At 28.3% G+C, this 21,842-nt stretch overlaps 2 long non-coding RNA genes across 2 annotated transcripts; both read right to left on the reverse strand.

The window, feature by feature from the left end:
* Positions 1–4,199: 4,199 nt before the first annotated feature.
* LOC142322974 (uncharacterized) lies at positions 4,200–11,174 on the reverse strand. The gene is made up of 2 exons (XR_012755982.1): positions 10,912–11,174; positions 4,200–4,440 (listed from the first exon to the last, which is right to left on the reverse strand). It is a non-coding gene; the product is annotated as an uncharacterized LOC142322974 (long non-coding RNA).
* A 3,252-nt stretch (positions 11,175–14,426) lies between these two features.
* LOC142322975 (uncharacterized) lies at positions 14,427–17,490 on the reverse strand. The gene is made up of 2 exons (XR_012755983.1): positions 17,096–17,490; positions 14,427–14,667 (listed from the first exon to the last, which is right to left on the reverse strand). It is a non-coding gene; the product is annotated as an uncharacterized LOC142322975 (long non-coding RNA).
* Between the last annotated feature and the right edge of the window lie 4,352 nt (positions 17,491–21,842).

Genomic DNA, 21,842 nt, shown 5'->3' on the forward strand with positions numbered 1-21,842 from the left:
ACTATTTACCAATGGTGAAAGAAGTATTGTTTAGAAGTGTTTTAAAGAAGTTATAAAATAGTTTCATAAATATATATACAATTTGTAAATAGTACTTCTTTCATAAATACATGATGAAAGAAGTACTATTTACCAATGGTGAAAGAAGTATTGTTTAGAAGTGTTTTAAATATCGATATATTATATAATACATTATATTTATTTATAAGTAGATATTTTCAAGTTTGTTTTGTCGTTTTGAACAATAGAGGTATTTACTGCCGACTAGATCGTATCATAATCACTTTCCTTGGTCGAAACTTTTCTCAAAAATGCAAAAAAACTACATACTTTTTAAAAATTACTTCACTTAAGTGCTGTCCATTTTTGCGCACACATTGAGTTACATTGATTCTGAAAATTTTGCATAACATGGTGCAATGTGTTCTCTTCAATCTGTGATTTGATCTGGGTAAGATTTCTTGGTCTAGTCTGGTACACAACACTCTTCAATGTTCCCATAAAAAGAAGTCGCAGACTGAAAGGTCTTAAGACTGGGGCAGCCAAGCAATGTTAGCAGTCTTTGAAATTATGCGATACCAAACAAATGTCTCACTGCTGCCACAGACTATCTGACAGTGTGTGAGGTGGCTCCATCCTGTTAAAACCAGGTTTGCTGATAGTCAAGATTTGGAAGAGAATGGAACCTAGGAGCAAAAATTACTTTTAGCATGTCGACATAACATTGAGATATCACAGTGACCGCAGAGGCCCCTTTTTATCTTCAAAGAAGTAAGGGCCTATCACCCTGCAACACGAAACTGCACCCCATACTAAGTTTAACACTGTGTAATGAACACTGGTGAAGCTGAGAGGGTTTGTTTGTGCCTAGTATCCACTTGAGGTGAAAATGGGCTCCATCTGACATCCAAGATTATCAATAAAGTTAGCATTCTCATTGATTTTAGACTACAGTTTTTCACAAAACTGCAGATGCAATACAAAATCATTAGGTTTTAATTTTTGGCCAAATTGAATCTTGTAAGGATGAAATTTCAGATTACAAAGTACTTTTTGCATGCTCCGACATCTGAGCTCCAATGATGAGGCAATTTTCCGCACTGAACAACAAGGACTCCTTACTACTATAGCTTTCATGGCATCAATGTTTTCTGGCATACATACAGATAATACACACCCAAAAGGTTTTTTCAAAGTTGAACCAGTCTCTTCAAAGCTATGAACCCAAGTTTTGATTGTATGTAAAGAAGGAATTTACATTTATTCTGCAAATTATATGTATTTTACAAACCGTTTTTATTAAGTGTCAACACAATTTCAAAAATATTTTAATTTTTGTACTTTTTATAAACTTAGTTCAGAAAATATTTTTAATTTGTTTTTTTATTTTCATAAAACATCAGAGAATTTGTACTTTTAATCATTTTTTTAACAATTTTAAATATTGCTGCAAAGGCTAATTGGAAATTTTCACAATTTTAACATTTAATTATTTCTAAATTTAATAACTGGAATCTAAATTTTTTTTAATATTAAGATAAAATAAAAATTTAGAAACATAATAAATAAAATAATGAATGTAACAATTTTTTTCTAGTATTAGGTAAACAATTATTACACTACTTTTCAGAATGTTGTAGCTCTTTCAAAACTTTCATTTCTCTGTGACAGGTGTAAACTTTTTTTTTTGTTAAGAACATTGATTTTAAAACATATATTATTGATAATTATCAGAGGAAATATTCAGAAGATATAAAGGGATGAAAGAGAATTTTATTGATATTTGGCAAGAACATTTAAACAAACTGGCCTATCTGTACATCTGTATTTTATCAAGGCCTAATTGATTAAATTTAAAAAAAATTTTATATCTGCCTTTTTTATTGTGAAAATCTCATTTATTATAAATTTTACATATTTTTTTTATAATTTTAAGGCAAAAAGAAGAAAAAAATAACATGGAAATAAGAAGTAAACAATGTCTACTGAAGGCAGTGTCAGAAATATATGAAAAAACTTAAAACATATGAATGTAATTAAATTCTGTATTTTATCAAGGCCTAATTGATTAAATTTAAAAAAAATGTTATTTCTGCCTTTTTTATTGTGAAAATCTCATTTATTAGAAATTTTACCTATTTTTTTATAATTTTAAGGCAAAAAGAAGAAAAAAATAACATGGAAATAAGAAGTAAACAATGTCTACTGAAGGCAGTGTTAAAAATATATGAAAAAACTTAAAACATATGAATGTAATCAAATTCATCAACACATACATAACAACTTTTTGTTATCCTGCTCCTAAAGAGCTAATATAAAAGAAATTAGAATTTTGTGAATCTTAATTCTAATTTTATTTTCAATTAATTATAATAACGAATTATATAATAGCATCGAAGATTACTAAATTCATATATCATACAATAATATATCTTTGTCAATGATGAATAGTGATGAGAATAATTTTCAAAATTAAAACATTTCCAGTTATCTTTGCCATCATCTTAAGTGAATAGTTCTGCTGTTCTCACACATGTTTTTGAGTTAGGCAGACATAAATAGATGTGGTCAAAAGTGTGCTGGATTTGAATTATGACTATTCATTTAGTATATCATTGTATTGTGTTTTAGTAACATTAAATATTTAACGTTGAGATTTGGTCTGTTTTTGTGTACTTATTTGTCAGTGACAGTGCATTTAATCTCACCACATCCCAATCCCTGACAGGTACTGGCATGTAGTGAGAATACTTTGTGGTGATTCTGGTTGCCACTCACCCCTCTAGTTCATAGCTCGAATGGGATTTAATGGAGGTCATCTTTTGACCCTAATTTACATTAGTGAATTTTAGTTCAGCCTTTGCCTTCGCTGCAGGCTTCTTTCTTCTGTCCTACATTGTTGCTCTCTGAACTAGCTGAGTTTGCAGAAGCATGAAACCTGCACCTAGTACACACTTAACTATAAGTAACTGTAAATGTCTCTTATATTGAAATTGAATGAGTCTAATCAGTACCAAAGCATACTACAGAATGTGTTGATCACAACAATGGTAATTTAAACCTGTTCCCTTAATTGATTGCAAAATTATATATTTTACAGATTTAAATTATATTTTCCCTTAATTTTTTTTGAAGTGTAATTTATTTAAAACTAAGGGTGATAGAAAAATTGTATTTACAGATCTGTAATGTATACAAAAAAAGCAGTTCAAGAAATGGTATCACACTTAAGAGAAACATTAAAAATTTTTTTTTTTTGTGCATTAGTGTTATCAAAAGAAGGTTCTCCTAAATTATTCATGTCAATAATTATTTCATCTTCAGGATGAAATAATCTTAGTCTATTCTTGGATGTAGATCAAGGTTTGATATTTCCCCTACATCATCCCATTCCCTCTCATCACTAAAATCCTTGATTTCAGACATATTTCCATCTCCTAAAATAGCTGGTGAACAAATATTTTGTTCACTGCAAAAATAAAATGTACTTACAGAAGAATTCTTAGTTAGCCGAAATGTACAGTATACTGTTCATCAAATTCAAAATAAGTTTAAAAATTTTATAAAGCTGTAATGTCACAACTAAATTATTATACACAACAACCAGTAACTTAAAAACAAGAAAATTCAAACACTTCCTTTATTTACCAGATAATAACTATAAACAATTACAAGAAAACAGTTGGTACAACATGTAACTCATAACTTCAACGAACACTCAATATTCAATCTATAACAAATGTATCAAGATATATGGCCAATATATAAATTCTATGTACAGTATTGTGGATACACCATCTCACTTAAAAAAAAGACCTGCCTAGGCGAAAAATCAATTAAAATTATATGTACAATATACTGTAAATTTTGACTCTACTGAATCAAAAAGAATATAACAGTTCAGTTTTTACAAGGTTTTTACATAGATTTGAATACTAAGATGGTGGATACTAGTGTTCTTTGGTGGCTGGGTTTCAATTAACCACACATCTAAGATATGGTTGAACTAAGACTATTCAATACTACACTTCATTTACAATCATATATATATATATCATCCTCTGAAGTATTATCTGAACGGTAATTACCGAAGGCTAAACAGGAAAAAGAAAGTTTTGACAAGGTTAAAATGTAAATGTTATGGGACCAGGGTAGGAACAATGACACCAACCATAAAGGTTCTAAATAAGTTAAAAACATTCTGAAACTGTTGAACATGTTGGCTGTGGCTTTATTTATTTTTAATGCATATCATTTTTATTCAGACAAGTCTGTCCAGTATTTGTGTTAGTACTAGTGCATTACAAGACAACCATATCTTGCAGGCTTATGCTTCTTCTGCTTATGCTGCCTGTCAGTCACTGATGAACTATTTGTTAATTTTATATTCAAATGATGTAATCTAATGCAGAATTAAATGGCGATAGATTGAAAATACACCTGAAACACAGAAAGGAAATAGAGGAACAAAAACTATGCCTCGCCATAAATGATTGTACAGGAAATGCATAACCAATACAGCAGCCAACATGTTATACAATTTGATTAAGTTTGTCATTATATTTTTAAGTTTTAAAGAATATGATGAGTTATAGAATCTTGAATATTTGTAAAACCTTTATTACTTATTCTCTGGTGATTTAGTAAATACATTTTTTCAATGAAAAGTTATTTTAACTGTTTTTAAAAATTAGTATTTATTGTATGTTTTTAAGCAAAATGATAATTTCTTCATAAATTTAAACCAAACATAAGGTGATCCAAATTTTGTAATTTTGGGCAATTACAAACCAACTTCTATTTTCTTTTTTACAGTTACTTAATATAATGTATTAAGCTGATTTAAAGGCATGTTATTTTATTCATATTTGTAAACAGTACTTCTTTCATAAAGACATGATGAAAGAAGTACTATTTACCAATGGTGAAAGAAGTATTGTTTAGAAGTGTTTTAAAGAAGTTATAAAATAGTTTCATAAATATATATACAATTTGTAAATAGTACTTCTTTCATAAATACATGATGAAAGAAGTACTATTTACCAATGGTGAAAGAAGTATTGTTTAGAAGTGTTTTAAATATCGATATATTATATAATACATTATATTTATTTATAAGTAGATATTTTCAAGTTTGTTGTGTCGTTTTGATAAAGAAAAAAAGTATATTTTATTGAATTTAATAAATATTTTAATATTTAATAATTCTGTAAATAAGATGTCATACGAATCATCCAACAAAAATATACTAACGAAAATTCTAATGCCAAACTTCTAAAAATTATCAAATATTTATTTAACAAGAGATTAATAGACTATTACTTACGTGGTAAACTACTGTCTGGAAAATGATAAATCCTATATTGAATGTTAAAGACATTATAAAAAGCAGTTAATCAAAATTTCATTATGTAACTTAACATATTTTTTTATGAAATACCTCATTGTGTTCTAATTTAAGAATAATTTTTTTAATTCAGAAAACTGCTAATAGATCTCTTTAAAAATAAAACAAACAGTTATGCAAGTAGGTATTTGTAACTTAAATTAATTGAAGTTTTTACTATCACATTAAATTTTATGTGTAGTTGAGTTTCAGGATAAATATCTTTGAAGTGGGCAGTTAAATTTCAATAAAAGTGTACATGACAATTTTGTTGTTTACTTTAACACTTTCTAATTATATTTTATCAAAATTTTCATACACTTTATTTAAAAGGTTTTCAAGTAAATTCAAAAAAGAACTCAGATTCTTTTGTCAGGTAATATTTTGACAGAGTATAAATCACTAAATTACTAACTAAATTTTCAATTACTTCAATATCACTTTACCTTAATATCACTACCACCACACAACTAATATTAAATGGTGCTATCTTACAGCAGATGACCTTAATTTCAATTTAGACTTAAAATAAAACCACTTAAAAATTATTTTTTTCCCTTATTTAAAAAAAAACTTAATATAATTACATTTGCTTCTGCTCATACAGTAATACTCTGTTTAATCAGTGTAATACAGTAATCAGTGTAATCATAATGTATTCAAACAAGTAATAAAATTTTACCAAAAATCTGATAATAAATAGTCTGGTGAGGTTTACTTCATATAAGATACATTTGCATGTTTATATGATGGGTAACAAATCTCTTTACTGATAGCACCATAGCAGTAAATTTGTTTTAAATTTCTGAATCCTTTTAAATTTCTAGTATTCATGATGATTTCAACAAATTCAGCCAACATAAAAATTATTTGTGATACAGGAATGAAATACAGAAATAATTCCATGGCCGAGTGATACCATCTCAGACTTTCACCTTGTGGTTCCGGGTTCAAATCCTTTTTTATTTATTTATGGTAGGACTAGGCATTTTTCATATGTTACAAAATTTCCATTTCATATTCCCATGTACAAGCTTCGAGCTTATATGATGAATTAGCCAAAGAAAGAAAAAATGGAAATTATATCAAATAAAAAATCCATGATTTGATTTTCCTGACAATAAATCTCGGAAAATAGGTTAAATTTTTACGAAGTAGTAATCAACTATTCCAACAGAAATTGATTAGACTAAAAACAAAAGTAACATGATGACAATATTTATTTTACTTATGACAGGAAAGATAAACATGTTAGTTACAGCTCAAAGTTTTGTTAAGATTAATTGGTACTACAATATCTTAAATTTAAGATTCCAGATGTATTGGGTAGTTTGAATAGATATTCAGAAAGAAATAATAATTAAAGTAGGTATCCTTGATGATAAAGGTGTAGCTGATGTACCATTTGTTTTAATATACAGAGTGGCGCAGAGAAATGAGAAAATTTAAAATAATTACATAAAATGAAGTAAAATTACCAACCTTTATTTGATGTTGAAAATATGTTCTATAGTGGAAATTTAAATATACATTACTTTTTAAAAATTACTTCACTTAAGTGCTGTCCATTTTTGCGCACACATTGAGTTACATTGATTCTGAAAATTTTGCATAACATGGTGCAATGTGTTCTCTTCAATCTGTGATTTGATCTGGGTAAGATTTCTTGGTCTAGTCTGGTACACAACACTCTTCAATGTTCCCATAAAAAGAAGTCGCAGACTGAAAGGTCTTAAGACTGGGGCAGCCAAGCAATGTTAGCAGTCTTTGAAATTATGCGATACCAAACAAATGTCTCACTGCTGCCACAGACTATCTGACAGTGTGTGAGGTGGCTCCATCCTGTTAAAACCAGGTTTGCTGATAGTCAAGATTTGGAAGAGAATGGAACCTAGGAGCAAAAATTACTTTTAGCATGTCGACATAACATTGAGATATCACAGTGACCGCAGAGGCCCCTTTTTATCTTCAAAGAAGTAAGGGCCTATCACCCTGCAACACGAAACTGCACCCCATACTAAGTTTAACACTGTGTAATGAACACTGGTGAAGCTGAGAGGGTTTGTTTGTGCCTAGTATCCACTTGAGGTGAAAATGGGCTCCATCTGACATCCAAGATTATCAATAAAGTTAGCATTCTCATTGATTTTAGACTACAGTTTTTCACAAAACTGCAGATGCAATACAAAATCATTAGGTTTTAATTTTTGGCCAAATTGAATCTTGTAAGGATGAAATTTCAGATTACAAAGTACTTTTTGCATGCTCCGACATCTGAGCTCCAATGATGAGGCAATTTTCCGCACTGAACAACAAGGACTCCTTACTACTATAGCTTTCATGGCATCAATGTTTTCTGGCATACATACAGATAATACACACCCAAAAGGTTTTTTCAAAGTTGAACCAGTCTCTTCAAAGCTATGAACCCAAGTTTTGATTGTATGTAAAGAAGGAATTTAAACGCACGGCGGGATCTCATAACGTTATTGAAACACTCTTTGTGCAGCTGTCACACTGTCAATAAAACACCAGCAACTGCACGCTCTACACCTTTCCACTGCTCCATCACAACTAAATGTCTGTTACTGCTCTACAGTTTAACTCTTTCTCCCACTTATAGTATAACTTCAGGGCTCTCAAAATCAAATTTTCCAATTTCTCTGCGCTACCCTGTACATCGACCCCCTTCCCATTTTTGAATTTAAGTTTCAGGAAAAATGTTGGTAGATATTTTTTTTTCCATCAATAATACATTAATTTTGAGATTTATTACACATAATACCATTCATATTTTTATTATACTATTACATTAGTATTTTATTATACTATTTTATAATATTTTACATACTTCCTGAAATTTTATATCTAAATAGCAACAAATTATTTATCATCATAATAAAAAAGATTTAAAAATGTATACAAGATTTTAGTGAAAAATATTTTTAAAAGAATGATGGTAATTTCAAAATTTTTATATAAATTGTTTTTTTTATATTTTCGTTAAAAAAAAAATTTACTCACACCAAAGGTATACTTGAACAGACACTATCATCACTACTGGCATTTGAAAATAAAATGGTTTTCATTATTTGATTCTTTCTCCCACAGAATATCATCTGCAGTTCCATCTAACGTATTGCTAATGCAGCATTTTTTAAATCCTTCTGTAATGTTATTGTTATTGAGTTCCATGACTTAATAATCCACTCACAAAGTAAGCTCACAGAAGGTTTTTTATTCTTCCAGTAGGGGGTACCTGTAGAGTATTGCTTTGCATCCAACAATTATAACTTTTTTAAGAATATCTTTAAAAGATTTGTTCACAACTATATCCAAAACCTTTAACCATGAAGTCATACCACCAGGTATTGTAACTAAATCAATGTTGAGTTTTTTTACTTCTGATTTTACATTTTCAGCAAAATGAATTCATGTCTTCTCAGAGCTAAGTTTCTAGACCAGACAATTTAAGCCAATCTTTAACCAAAGACTCATCCATCCAACATTTTTCATGTACTCGTACGATAATGTTTTTTAGTAGTGCTTCTTTCGGCAACATTTTCCTCTTTAAAAAAAGATCATGGTATGGATCAAGATCATCCATCAGCTAACACACACAGTATAACACAGTTAATCATGCTTTTTCATTTCCACTTGTTTTAATTAAACAAAACACCTTTTTGCATTGACTGCTGTTTGCAGGCAAGTAAAAAAAAAAACAAAAAAAAAACAGGAATTAATTAAATTAGGTGTGTCTGGAAAGCAATAAGTTTTTGCTTGTAATCCGCTGGTAATCATTGCGCTAATGTTGAACAATCTTATGGCTAGCCCATAACTTTTCATTCGCCTATCATGTAGGCGTACAAACTTCCTTTAAAATTTTCTACACCATTTCTCTTCAGCAATTTCATGGCCTTTAATTATGATTGCATCTCTTGTAATAAAAAAATCTTTATTTTCTTTAATAAGTTTGGCAAATAAAATCATCTATTTCTTGAAAACAGCCTACATGTGATCCTCTGAAAAATTTCCATGAGGATATTGTAGTGAGTAAGTAGTCTTTCTGCTTCCTCCAACAAAGTGATTTTTTTTGTTGACACCTTATTTTCTGGCTGCATTACAATTATTAGACTTTTCATCTTCACTTATTACTTGTAATTTAAATTTCAAATCAAAATTTTGGCGAAAATCTTTTATGCTTTTACTCATTTCTGGGGGAAAAATTACAATAAATAACTATTTTAAAACGGGATGATACCTTCAAGCTAAATAGTTTTAAAGATGAGTTGAGAATGAAAACAAAGCTTATATAAAAACAAAACAATAAAAAAACTGTTATGAATTACAGTGAAACCTGTTTTAATGGACAGAATTTTAATGCAATAACCTTTATGTAAAGAACACCTTTATTTATTTTTCTTTTTTTTCCTGTTTAGCATCCGGTAACTACTGTTCAGATAATACTTCAGAGGATGAATGAGAATGATATGTATGAGTGTAAATGAAGTGTAGTCTTGTACAGCCTCAGTTCGACCATTCCTGAGATGTGAGGCTAATAGAAACCCAACCACCAAAGAACACCGGTATCCACAATCTAGTATTCAAATGTGCAAAAGCCTTTACTAAAACTTAAACGCTGGAACTCTTGACTTCCAAATCAGCTGATTTGGGAAGACGTATCACCACTGGACCAACTCGGTGGGTACCTTTATTTCTCTTGCACATTCTAATCCTAACTGTTCATAACCCTTAAAGGTACATGTCAGAGTTAATCTATGTCAGCTATTATGTTAATTTATGTCAGAGTTAATCCTTGTATTGAATTACTCTATCAAGATAGAAAAGAAATTATCAAATACTCACCAAAAATAAATATTTAATAAACTATTATTTGAAAAGAAAACATTGTTTCGCAGAAATTGTAAAATTTAAAATATTCACTGGTTACATACTCATTTAATCAGCCCTTTTCTTTAAAAGTTTGAAAATGTAATTCATGTTTTAAATTTAAAAAGTCAATATCTTTATGAAAATAAGTAATTCTTAATTAGGTAGTTTTATTAATAGGTAATAACTATAAATATATATAGTAATATTAGTCCTCCATCATGAATATATAACCAATATAAAGTATGCAACAACAAGTTGTGGCCTAGTCGAAATCAATCAGTCCCCTCCACGACCACCATTTAATCGGAGAAAATTTTGGAAAAAATCTTAGCCTATATTCAGGCAAATACTGCATAAATCACTTGAGCATCAAGTAAACCTTATAGATTTAAGTAATATTTTGCTTAGTATTAAACTACATTCTATAATTGGCATTATTGATATAGAAAATTCAACAATTTATATACAATAAAGAAATTCAAATCAGTAATATTTGTATGTGCAAAAATTGCAAAATATACATTTATATTTTACGAAAAATACTTGTTATATTTCTATTACCTTCTTAACAAATTGATACAACCATCAATTAATGCAGATTTTTTAAATTAAGTTATATATAAAACCAGTACCTTAAAAGTAAATTCATCCATTCTTCATTAAATGAACTGAAAATAATTGTAAACACGTTTCACTCTTAAACAATTCTTTTACAAGAGCTTAACTACATTAAAATTGTTTATTAATTAAACGAGGGTTAAATTTGAAAATTTTAATTAATTGTAACAAAAATAAAACATGTACTTAACAGTCACTTCCAAACAATTGAATAACCGAACAAAGTCAGCTGTTAACTGTTATGAACGTTACCAAAGCGACGTAAGTTACAAGATACAGAAAGCGGGAAAACGAAGGAGGCCTTTTTTTATCGTTTCATTAGGTTTTAATTTTTGGCCAAATTGAATCTTGTAAGGATGAAATTTCAGATTACAAAGTACTTTTTGCATGCTCCGACATCTGAGCTCCAATGATGAGGCAATTTTCCGCACTGAACAACAAGGACTCCTTACTACTATAGCTTTCATGGCATCAATGTTTTCTGGCATACATACAGATAATACACACCCAAAAGGTTTTTTCAAAGTTGAACCAGTCTCTTCAAAGCTATGAACCCAAGTTTTGATTGTATGTAAAGAAGGAATTTACATTTATTCTGCAAATTATATGTATTTTACAAACCGTTTTTATTAAGTGTCAACACAATTTCAAAAATATTTTAATTTTTGTACTTTTTATAAACTTAGTTCAGAAAATATTTTTAATTTGTTTTTTTATTTTCATAAAACATCAGAGAATTTGTACTTTTAATCATTTTTTTAACAATTTTAAATATTGCTGCAAAGGCTAATTGGAAATTTTCACAATTTTAACATTTAATTATTTCTAAATTTAATAACTGGAATCTAAATTTTTTTTAATATTAAGATAAAATAAAAATTTAGAAACATAATAAATAAAATAATGAATGTAACAATTTTTTTCTAGTATTAGGTAAACAATTATTACACTACTTTTCAGAATGTTGTAGCTCTTTCAAAACTTTCATTTCTCTGTGACAGGTGTAAACTTTTTTTTTTGTTAAGAACATTGATTTTAAAACATATATTATTGATAATTATCAGAGGAAATATTCAGAAGATATAAAGGGATGAAAGAGAATTTTATTGATATTTGGCAAGAACATTTAAACAAACTGGCCTATCTGTACATCTGTATTTTATCAAGGCCTAATTGATTAAATTTAAAAAAAATTTTATATCTGCCTTTTTTATTGTGAAAATCTCATTTATTATAAATTTTACATATTTTTTTTATAATTTTAAGGCAAAAAGAAGAAAAAAATAACATGGAAATAAGAAGTAAACAATGTCTACTGAAGGCAGTGTCAGAAATATATGAAAAAACTTAAAACATATGAATGTAATTAAATTCTGTATTTTATCAAGGCCTAATTGATTAAATTTAAAAAAAATGTTATTTCTGCCTTTTTTATTGTGAAAATCTCATTTATTAGAAATTTTACCTATTTTTTTATAATTTTAAGGCAAAAAGAAGAAAAAAATAACATGGAAATAAGAAGTAAACAATGTCTACTGAAGGCAGTGTTAAAAATATATGAAAAAACTTAAAACATATGAATGTAATCAAATTCATCAACACATACATAACAACTTTTTGTTATCCTGCTCCTAAAGAGCTAATATAAAAGAAATTAGAATTTTGTGAATCTTAATTCTAATTTTATTTTCAATTAATTATAATAACGAATTATATAATAGCATCGAAGATTACTAAATTCATATATCATACAATAATATATCTTTGTCAATGATGAATAGTGATGAGAATAATTTTCAAAATTAAAACATTTCCAGTTATCTTTGCCATCATCTTAAGTGAATAGTTCTGCTGTTCTCACACATGTTTTTGAGTTAGGCAGACATAAATAGATGTGGTCAAAAGTGTGCTGGATTTGAATTATGACTATTCATTTAGTATATCATTGTATTGTGTTTTAGTAACATTAAATATTTAACGTTGAGATTTGGTCTGTTTTTGTGTACTTATTTGTCAGTGACAGTGCATTTAATCTCACCACATCCCAATCCCTGACAGGTACTGGCATGTAGTGAGAATACTTTGTGGTGATTCTGGTTGCCACTCACCCCTCTAGTTCATAGCTCGAATGGGATTTAATGGAGGTCATCTTTTGACCCTAATTTACATTAGTGAATTTTAGTTCAGCCTTTGCCTTCGCTGCAGGCTTCTTTCTTCTGTCCTACATTGTTGCTCTCTGAACTAGCTGAGTTTGCAGAAGCATGAAACCTGCACCTAGTACACACTTAACTATAAGTAACTGTAAATGTCTCTTATATTGAAATTGAATGAGTCTAATCAGTACCAAAGCATACTACAGAATGTGTTGATCGCAACAATGGTAATTTAAACCTGTTCCCTTAATTGATTGCAAAATTATATATTTTACAGATTTAAATTATATTTTCCCTTAATTTTTTTTGAAGTGTAATTTATTTAAAACTAAGGGTGATAGAAAAATTGTATTTACAGATCTGTAATGTATACAAAAAAAGCAGTTCAAGAAATGGTATCACACTTAAGAGAAACATTAAAAATTTTTTTTTTTTGTGCATTAGTGTTATCAAAAGAAGGTTCTCCTAAATTATTCATGTCAATAATTATTTCATCTTCAGGATGAAATAATCTTAGTCTATTCTTGGATGTAGATCAAGGTTTGATATTTCCCCTACATCATCCCATTCCCTCTCATCACTAAAATCCTTGATTTCAGACATATTTCCATCTCCTAAAATAGCTGGTGAACAAATATTTTGTTCACTGCAAAAATAAAATGTACTTACAGAAGAATTCTTAGTTAGCCGAAATGTACAGTATACTGTTCATCAAATTCAAAATAAGTTTAAAAATTTTATAAAGCTGTAATGTCACAACTAAATTATTATACACAACAACCAGTAACTTAAAAACAAGAAAATTCAAACACTTCCTTTATTTACCAGATAATAACTATAAACAATTACAAGAAAACAGTTGGTACAACATGTAACTCATAACTTCAACGAACACTCAATATTCAATCTATAACAAATGTATCAAGATATATGGCCAATATATAAATTCTATGTACAGTATTGTGGATACACCATCTCACTTAAAAAAAAGACCTGCCTAGGCGAAAAATCAATTAAAATTATATGTACAATATACTGTAAATTTTGACTCTACTGAATCAAAAAGAATATAACAGTTCAGTTTTTACAAGGTTTTTACATAGATTTGAATACTAAGATGGTGGATACTAGTGTTCTTTGGTGGCTGGGTTTCAATTAACCACACATCTAAGATATGGTTGAACTAAGACTATTCAATACTACACTTCATTTACAATCATATATATATATATCATCCTCTGAAGTATTATCTGAACGGTAATTACCGAAGGCTAAACAGGAAAAAGAAAGTTTTGACAAGGTTAAAATGTAAATGTTATGGGACCAGGGTAGGAACAATGACACCAACCATAAAGGTTCTAAATAAGTTAAAAACATTCTGAAACTGTTGAACATGTTGGCTGTGGCTTTATTTATTTTTAATGCATATCATTTTTATTCAGACAAGTCTGTCCAGTATTTGTGTTAGTACTAGTGCATTACAAGACAACCATATCTTGCAGGCTTATGCTTCTTCTGCTTATGCTGCCTGTCAGTCACTGATGAACTATTTGTTAATTTTATATTCAAATGATGTAATCTAATGCAGAATTAAATGGCGATAGATTGAAAATACACCTGAAACACAGAAAGGAAATAGAGGAACAAAAACTATGCCTCGCCATAAATGATTGTACAGGAAATGCATAACCAATACAGCAGCCAACATGTTATACAATTTGATTAAGTTTGTCATTATATTTTTAAGTTTTAAAGAATATGATGAGTTATAGAATCTTGAATATTTGTAAAACCTTTATTACTTATTCTCTGGTGATTTAGTAAATACATTTTTTCAATGAAAAGTTATTTTAACTGTTTTTAAAAATTAGTATTTATTGTATGTTTTTAAGCAAAATGATAATTTCTTCATAAATTTAAACCAAACATAAGGTGATCCAAATTTTGTAATTTTGGGCAATTACAAACCAACTTCTATTTTCTTTTTTACAGTTACTTAATATAATGTATTAAGCTGATTTAAAGGCATGTTATTTTATTCATATTTGTAAACAGTACTTCTTTCATAAAGACATGATGAAAGAAGTACTATTTACCAATGGTGAAAGAAGTATTGTTTAGAAGTGTTTTAAAGAAGTTATAAAATAGTTTCATAAATATATATACAATTTGTAAATAGTACTTCTTTCATAAATACATGATGAAAGAAGTACTATTTACCAATGGTGAAAGAAGTATTGTTTAGAAGTGTTTTAAATATCGATATATTATATAATACATTATATTTATTTATAAGTAGATATTTTCAAGTTTGTTGTGTCGTTTTGATAAAGAAAAAAAGTATATTTTATTGAATTTAATAAATATTTTAATATTTAATAATTCTGTAAATAAGATGTCATACGAATCATCCAACAAAAATATACTAACGAAAATTCTAATGCCAAACTTCTAAAAATTATCAAATATTTATTTAACAAGAGATTAATAGACTATTACTTACGTGGTAAACTACTGTCTGGAAAATGATAAATCCTATATTGAATGTTAAAGACATTATAAAAAGCAGTTAATCAAAATTTCATTATGTAACTTAACATATTTTTTTATGAAATACCTCATTGTGTTCTAATTTAAGAATAATTTTTTTAATTCAGAAAACTGCTAATAGATCTCTTTAAAAATAAAACAAACAGTTATGCAAGTAGGTATTTGTAACTTAAATTAATTGAAGTTTTTACTATCACATTAAATTTTATGTGTAGTTGAGTTTCAGGATAAATATCTTTGAAGTGGGCAGTTAAATTTCAATAAAAGTGTACATGACAATTTTGTTGTTTACTTTAACACTTTCTAATTATATTTTATCAAAATTTTCATACACTTTATTTAAAAGGTTTTCAAGTAAATTCAAAAAAGAACTCAGATTCTTTTGTCAGGTAATATTTTGACAGAGTATAAATCACTAAATTACTAACTAAATTTTCAATTACTTCAATATCACTTTACCTTAATATCACTACCACCACACAACTAATATTAAATGGTGCTATCTTACAGCAGATGACCTTAATTTCAATTTAGACTTAAAATAAAACCACTTAAAAATTATTTTTTTCCCTTATTTAAAAAAAAACTTAATATAATTACATTTGCTTCTGCTCATACAGTAATACTCTGTTTAATCAGTGTAATACAGTAATCAGTGTAATCATAATGTATTCAAACAAGTAATAAAATTTTACCAAAAATCTGATAATAAATAGTCTGGTGAGGTTTACTTCATATAAGATACATTTGCATGTTTATATGATGGGTAACAAATCTCTTTACTGATAGCACCATAGCAGTAAATTTGTTTTAAATTTCTGAATCCTTTTAAATTTCTAGTATTCATGATGATTTCAACAAATTCAGCCAACATAAAAATTATTTGTGATACAGGAATGAAATACAGAAATAATTCCATGGCCGAGTGATACCATCTCAGACTTTCACCTTGTGGTTCCGGGTTCAAATCCTTTTTTATTTATTTATGGTAGGACTAGGCATTTTTCATATGTTACAAAATTTCCATTTCATATTCCCATGTACAAGCTTCGAGCTTATATGATGAATTAGCCAAAGAAAGAAAAAATGGAAATTATATCAAATAAAAAATCCATGATTTGATTTTCCTGACAATAAATCTCGGAAAATAGGTTAAATTTTTACGAAGTAGTAATCAACTATTCCAACAGAAATTGATTAGACTAAAAACAAAAGTAACATGATGACAATATTTATTTTACTTATGACAGGAAAGATAAACATGTTAGTTACAGCTCAAAGTTTTGTTAAGATTAATTGGTACTACAATATCTTAAATTTAAGATTCCAGATGTATTGGGTAGTTTGAATAGATATTCAGAAAGAAATAATAATTAAAGTAGGTATCCTTGATGATAAAGGTGTAGCTGATGTACCATTTGTTTTAATATACAGAGTGGCGCAGAGAAATGAGAAAATTTAAAATAATTACATAAAATGAAGTAAAATTACCAACCTTTATTTGATGTTGAAAATATGTTCTATAGTGGAAATTTAAATATACATTACTTTTTAAAAATTACTTCACTTAAGTGCTGTCCATTTTTGCGCACACATTGAGTTACATTGATTCTGAAAATTTTGCATAACATGGTGCAATGTGTTCTCTTCAATCTGTGATTTGATCTGGGTAAGATTTCTTGGTCTAGTCTGGTACACAACACTCTTCAATGTTCCCATAAAAAGAAGTCGCAGACTGAAAGGTCTTAAGACTGGGGCAGCCAAGCAATGTTAGCAGTCTTTGAAATTATGCGATACCAAACAAATGTCTCACTGCTGCCACAGACTATCTGACAGTGTGTGAGGTGGCTCCATCCTGTTAAAACCAGGTTTGCTGATAGTCAAGATTTGGAAGAGAATGGAACCTAGGAGCAAAAATTACTTTTAGCATGTCGACATAACATTGAGATATCACAGTGACCGCAGAGGCCCCTTTTTATCTTCAAAGAAGTAAGGGCCTATCACCCTGCAACACGAAACTGCACCCCATACTAAGTTTAACACTGTGTAATGAACACTGGTGAAGCTGAGAGGGTTTGTTTGTGCCTAGTATCCACTTGAGGTGAAAATGGGCTCCATCTGACATCCAAGATTATCAATAAAGTTAGCATTCTCATTGATTTTAGACTACAGTTTTTCACAAAACTGCAGATGCAATACAAAATCATTAGGTTTTAATTTTTGGCCAAATTGAATCTTGTAAGGATGAAATTTCAGATTACAAAGTACTTTTTGCATGCTCCGACATCTGAGCTCCAATGATGAGGCAATTTTCCGCACTGAACAACAAGGACTCCTTACTACTATAGCTTTCATGGCATCAATGTTTTCTGGCATACATACAGATAATACACACCCAAAAGGTTTTTTCAAAGTTGAACCAGTCTCTTCAAAGCTATGAACCCAAGTTTTGATTGTATGTAAAGAAGGAATTTACATTTATTCTGCAAATTATATGTATTTTACAAACCGTTTTTATTAAGTGTCAACACAATTTCAAAAATATTTTAATTTTTGTACTTTTTATAAACTTAGTTCAGAAAATATTTTTAATTTGTTTTTTTATTTTCATAAAACATCAGAGAATTTGTACTTTTAATCATTTTTTTAACAATTTTAAATATTGCTGCAAAGGCTAATTGGAAATTTTCACAATTTTAACATTTAATTATTTCTAAATTTAATAACTGGAATCTAAATTTTTTTTAATATTAAGATAAAATAAAAATTTAGAAACATAATAAATAAAATAATGAATGTAACAATTTTTTTCTAGTATTAGGTAAACAATTATTACACTACTTTTCAGAATGTTGTAGCTCTTTCAAAACTTTCATTTCTCTGTGACAGGTGTAAACTTTTTTTTTTGTTAAGAACATTGATTTTAAAACATATATTATTGATAATTATCAGAGGAAATATTCAGAAGATATAAAGGGATGAAAGAGAATTTTATTGATATTTGGCAAGAACATTTAAACAAACTGGCCTATCTGTACATCTGTATTTTATCAAGGCCTAATTGATTAAATTTAAAAAAAATTTTATATCTGCCTTTTTTATTGTGAAAATCTCATTTATTATAAATTTTACATATTTTTTTTATAATTTTAAGGCAAAAAGAAGAAAAAAATAACATGGAAATAAGAAGTAAACAATGTCTACTGAAGGCAGTGTCAGAAATATATGAAAAAACTTAAAACATATGAATGTAATTAAATTCTGTATTTTATCAAGGCCTAATTGATTAAATTTAAAAAAAATGTTATTTCTGCCTTTTTTATTGTGAAAATCTCATTTATTAGAAATTTTACCTATTTTTTTATAATTTTAAGGCAAAAAGAAGAAAAAAATAACATGGAAATAAGAAGTAAACAATGTCTACTGAAGGCAGTGTTAAAAATATATGAAAAAACTTAAAACATATGAATGTAATCAAATTCATCAACACATACATAACAACTTTTTGTTATCCTGCTCCTAAAGAGCTAATATAAAAGAAATTAGAATTTTGTGAATCTTAATTCTAATTTTATTTTCAATTAATTATAATAACGAATTATATAATAGCATCGAAGATTACTAAATTCATATATCATACAATAATATATCTTTGTCAATGATGAATAGTGATGAGAATAATTTTCAAAATTAAAACATTTCCAGTTATCTTTGCCATCATCTTAAGTGAATAGTTCTGCTGTTCTCACACATGTTTTTGAGTTAGGCAGACATAAATAGATGTGGTCAAAAGTGTGCTGGATTTGAATTATGACTATTCATTTAGTATATCATTGTATTGTGTTTTAGTAACATTAAATATTTAACGTTGAGATTTGGTCTGTTTTTGTGTACTTATTTGTCAGTGACAGTGCATTTAATCTCACCACATCCCAATCCCTGACAGGTACTGGCATGTAGTGAGAATACTTTGTGGTGATTCTGGTTGCCACTCACCCCTCTAGTTCATAGCTCGAATGGGATTTAATGGAGGTCATCTTTTGACCCTAATTTACATTAGTGAATTTTAGTTCAGCCTTTGCCTTCGCTGCAGGCTTCTTTCTTCTGTCCTACATTGTTGCTCTCTGAACTAGCTGAGTTTGCAGAAGCATGAAACCTGCACCTAGTACACACTTAACTATAAGTAACTGTAAATGTCTCTTATATTGAAATTGAATGAGTCTAATCAGTACCAAAGCATACTACAGAATGTGTTGATCGCAACAATGGTAATTTAAACCTGTTCCCTTAATTGATTGCAAAATTATATATTTTACAGATTTAAATTATATTTTCCCTTAATTTTTTTTGAAGTGTAATTTATTTAAAACTAAGGGTGATAGAAAAATTGTATTTACAGATCTGTAATGTATACAAAAAAAGCAGTTCAAGAAATGGTATCACACTTAAGAGAAACATTAAAAATTTTTTTTTTTTGTGCATTAGTGTTATCAAAAGAAGGTTCTCCTAAATTATTCATGTCAATAATTATTTCATCTTCAGGATGAAATAATCTTAGTCTATTCTTGGATGTAGATCAAGGTTTGATATTTCCCCTACATCATCCCATTCCCTCTCATCACTAAAATCCTTGATTTCAGACATATTTCCATCTCCTAAAATAGCTGGTGAACAAATATTTTGTTCACTGCAAAAATAAAATGTACTTACAGAAGAATTCTTAGTTAGCCGAAATGTACAGTATACTGTTCATCAAATTCAAAATAAGTTTAAAAATTTTATAAAGCTGTAATGTCACAACTAAATTATTATACACAACAACCAGTAACTTAAAAACAAGAAAATTCAAACACTTCCTTTATTTACCAGATAATAACTATAAACAATTACAAGAAAACAGTTGGTACAACATGTAACTCATAACTTCAACGAACACTCAATATTCAATCTATAACAAATGTATCAAGATATATGGCCAATATATAAATTCTATGTACAGTATTGTGGATACACCATCTCACTTAAAAAAAAGACCTGCCTAGGCGAAAAATCAATTAAAATTATATGTACAATATACTGTAAATTTTGACTCTACTGAATCAAAAAGAATATAACAGTTCAGTTTTTACAAGGTTTTTACATAGATTTGAATACTAAGATGGTGGATACTAGTGTTCTTTGGTGGCTGGGTTTCAATTAACCACACATCTAAGATATGGTTGAACTAAGACTATTCAATACTACACTTCATTTACAATCATATATATATATATCATCCTCTGAAGTATTATCTGAACGGTAATTACCGAAGGCTAAACAGGAAAAAGAAAGTTTTGACAAGGTTAAAATGTAAATGTTATGGGACCAGGGTAGGAACAATGACACCAACCATAAAGGTTCTAAATAAGTTAAAAACATTCTGAAACTGTTGAACATGTTGGCTGTGGCTTTATTTATTTTTAATGCATATCATTTTTATTCAGACAAGTCTGTCCAGTATTTGTGTTAGTACTAGTGCATTACAAGACAACCATATCTTGCAGGCTTATGCTTCTTCTGCTTATGCTGCCTGTCAGTCACTGATGAACTATTTGTTAATTTTATATTCAAATGATGTAATCTAATGCAGAATTAAATGGCGATAGATTGAAAATACACCTGAAACACAGAAAGGAAATAGAGGAACAAAAACTATGCCTCGCCATAAATGATTGTACAGGAAATGCATAACCAATACAGCAGCCAACATGTTATACAATTTGATTAAGTTTGTCATTATATTTTTAAGTTTTAAAGAATATGATGAGTTATAGAATCTTGAATATTTGTAAAACCTTTATTACTTATTCTCTGGTGATTTAGTAAATACATTTTTTCAATGAAAAGTTATTTTAACTGTTTTTAAAAATTAGTATTTATTGTATGTTTTTAAGCAAAATGATAATTTCTTCATAAATTTAAACCAAACATAAGGTGATCCAAATTTTGTAATTTTGGGCAATTACAAACCAACTTCTATTTTCTTTTTTACAGTTACTTAATATAATGTATTAAGCTGATTTAAAGGCATGTTATTTTATTCATATTTGTAAACAGTACTTCTTTCATAAAGACATGATGAAAGAAGTACTATTTACCAATGGTGAAAGAAGTATTGTTTAGAAGTGTTTTAAAGAAGTTATAAAATAGTTTCATAAATATATATACAATTTGTAAATAGTACTTCTTTCATAAATACATGA

This window comes from Lycorma delicatula, chromosome 4, assembly GCF_047948215.1.
Source record: "Lycorma delicatula isolate Av1 chromosome 4, ASM4794821v1, whole genome shotgun sequence".
Lineage (NCBI taxonomy): Eukaryota > Metazoa > Arthropoda > Insecta > Hemiptera > Fulgoridae > Lycorma > Lycorma delicatula.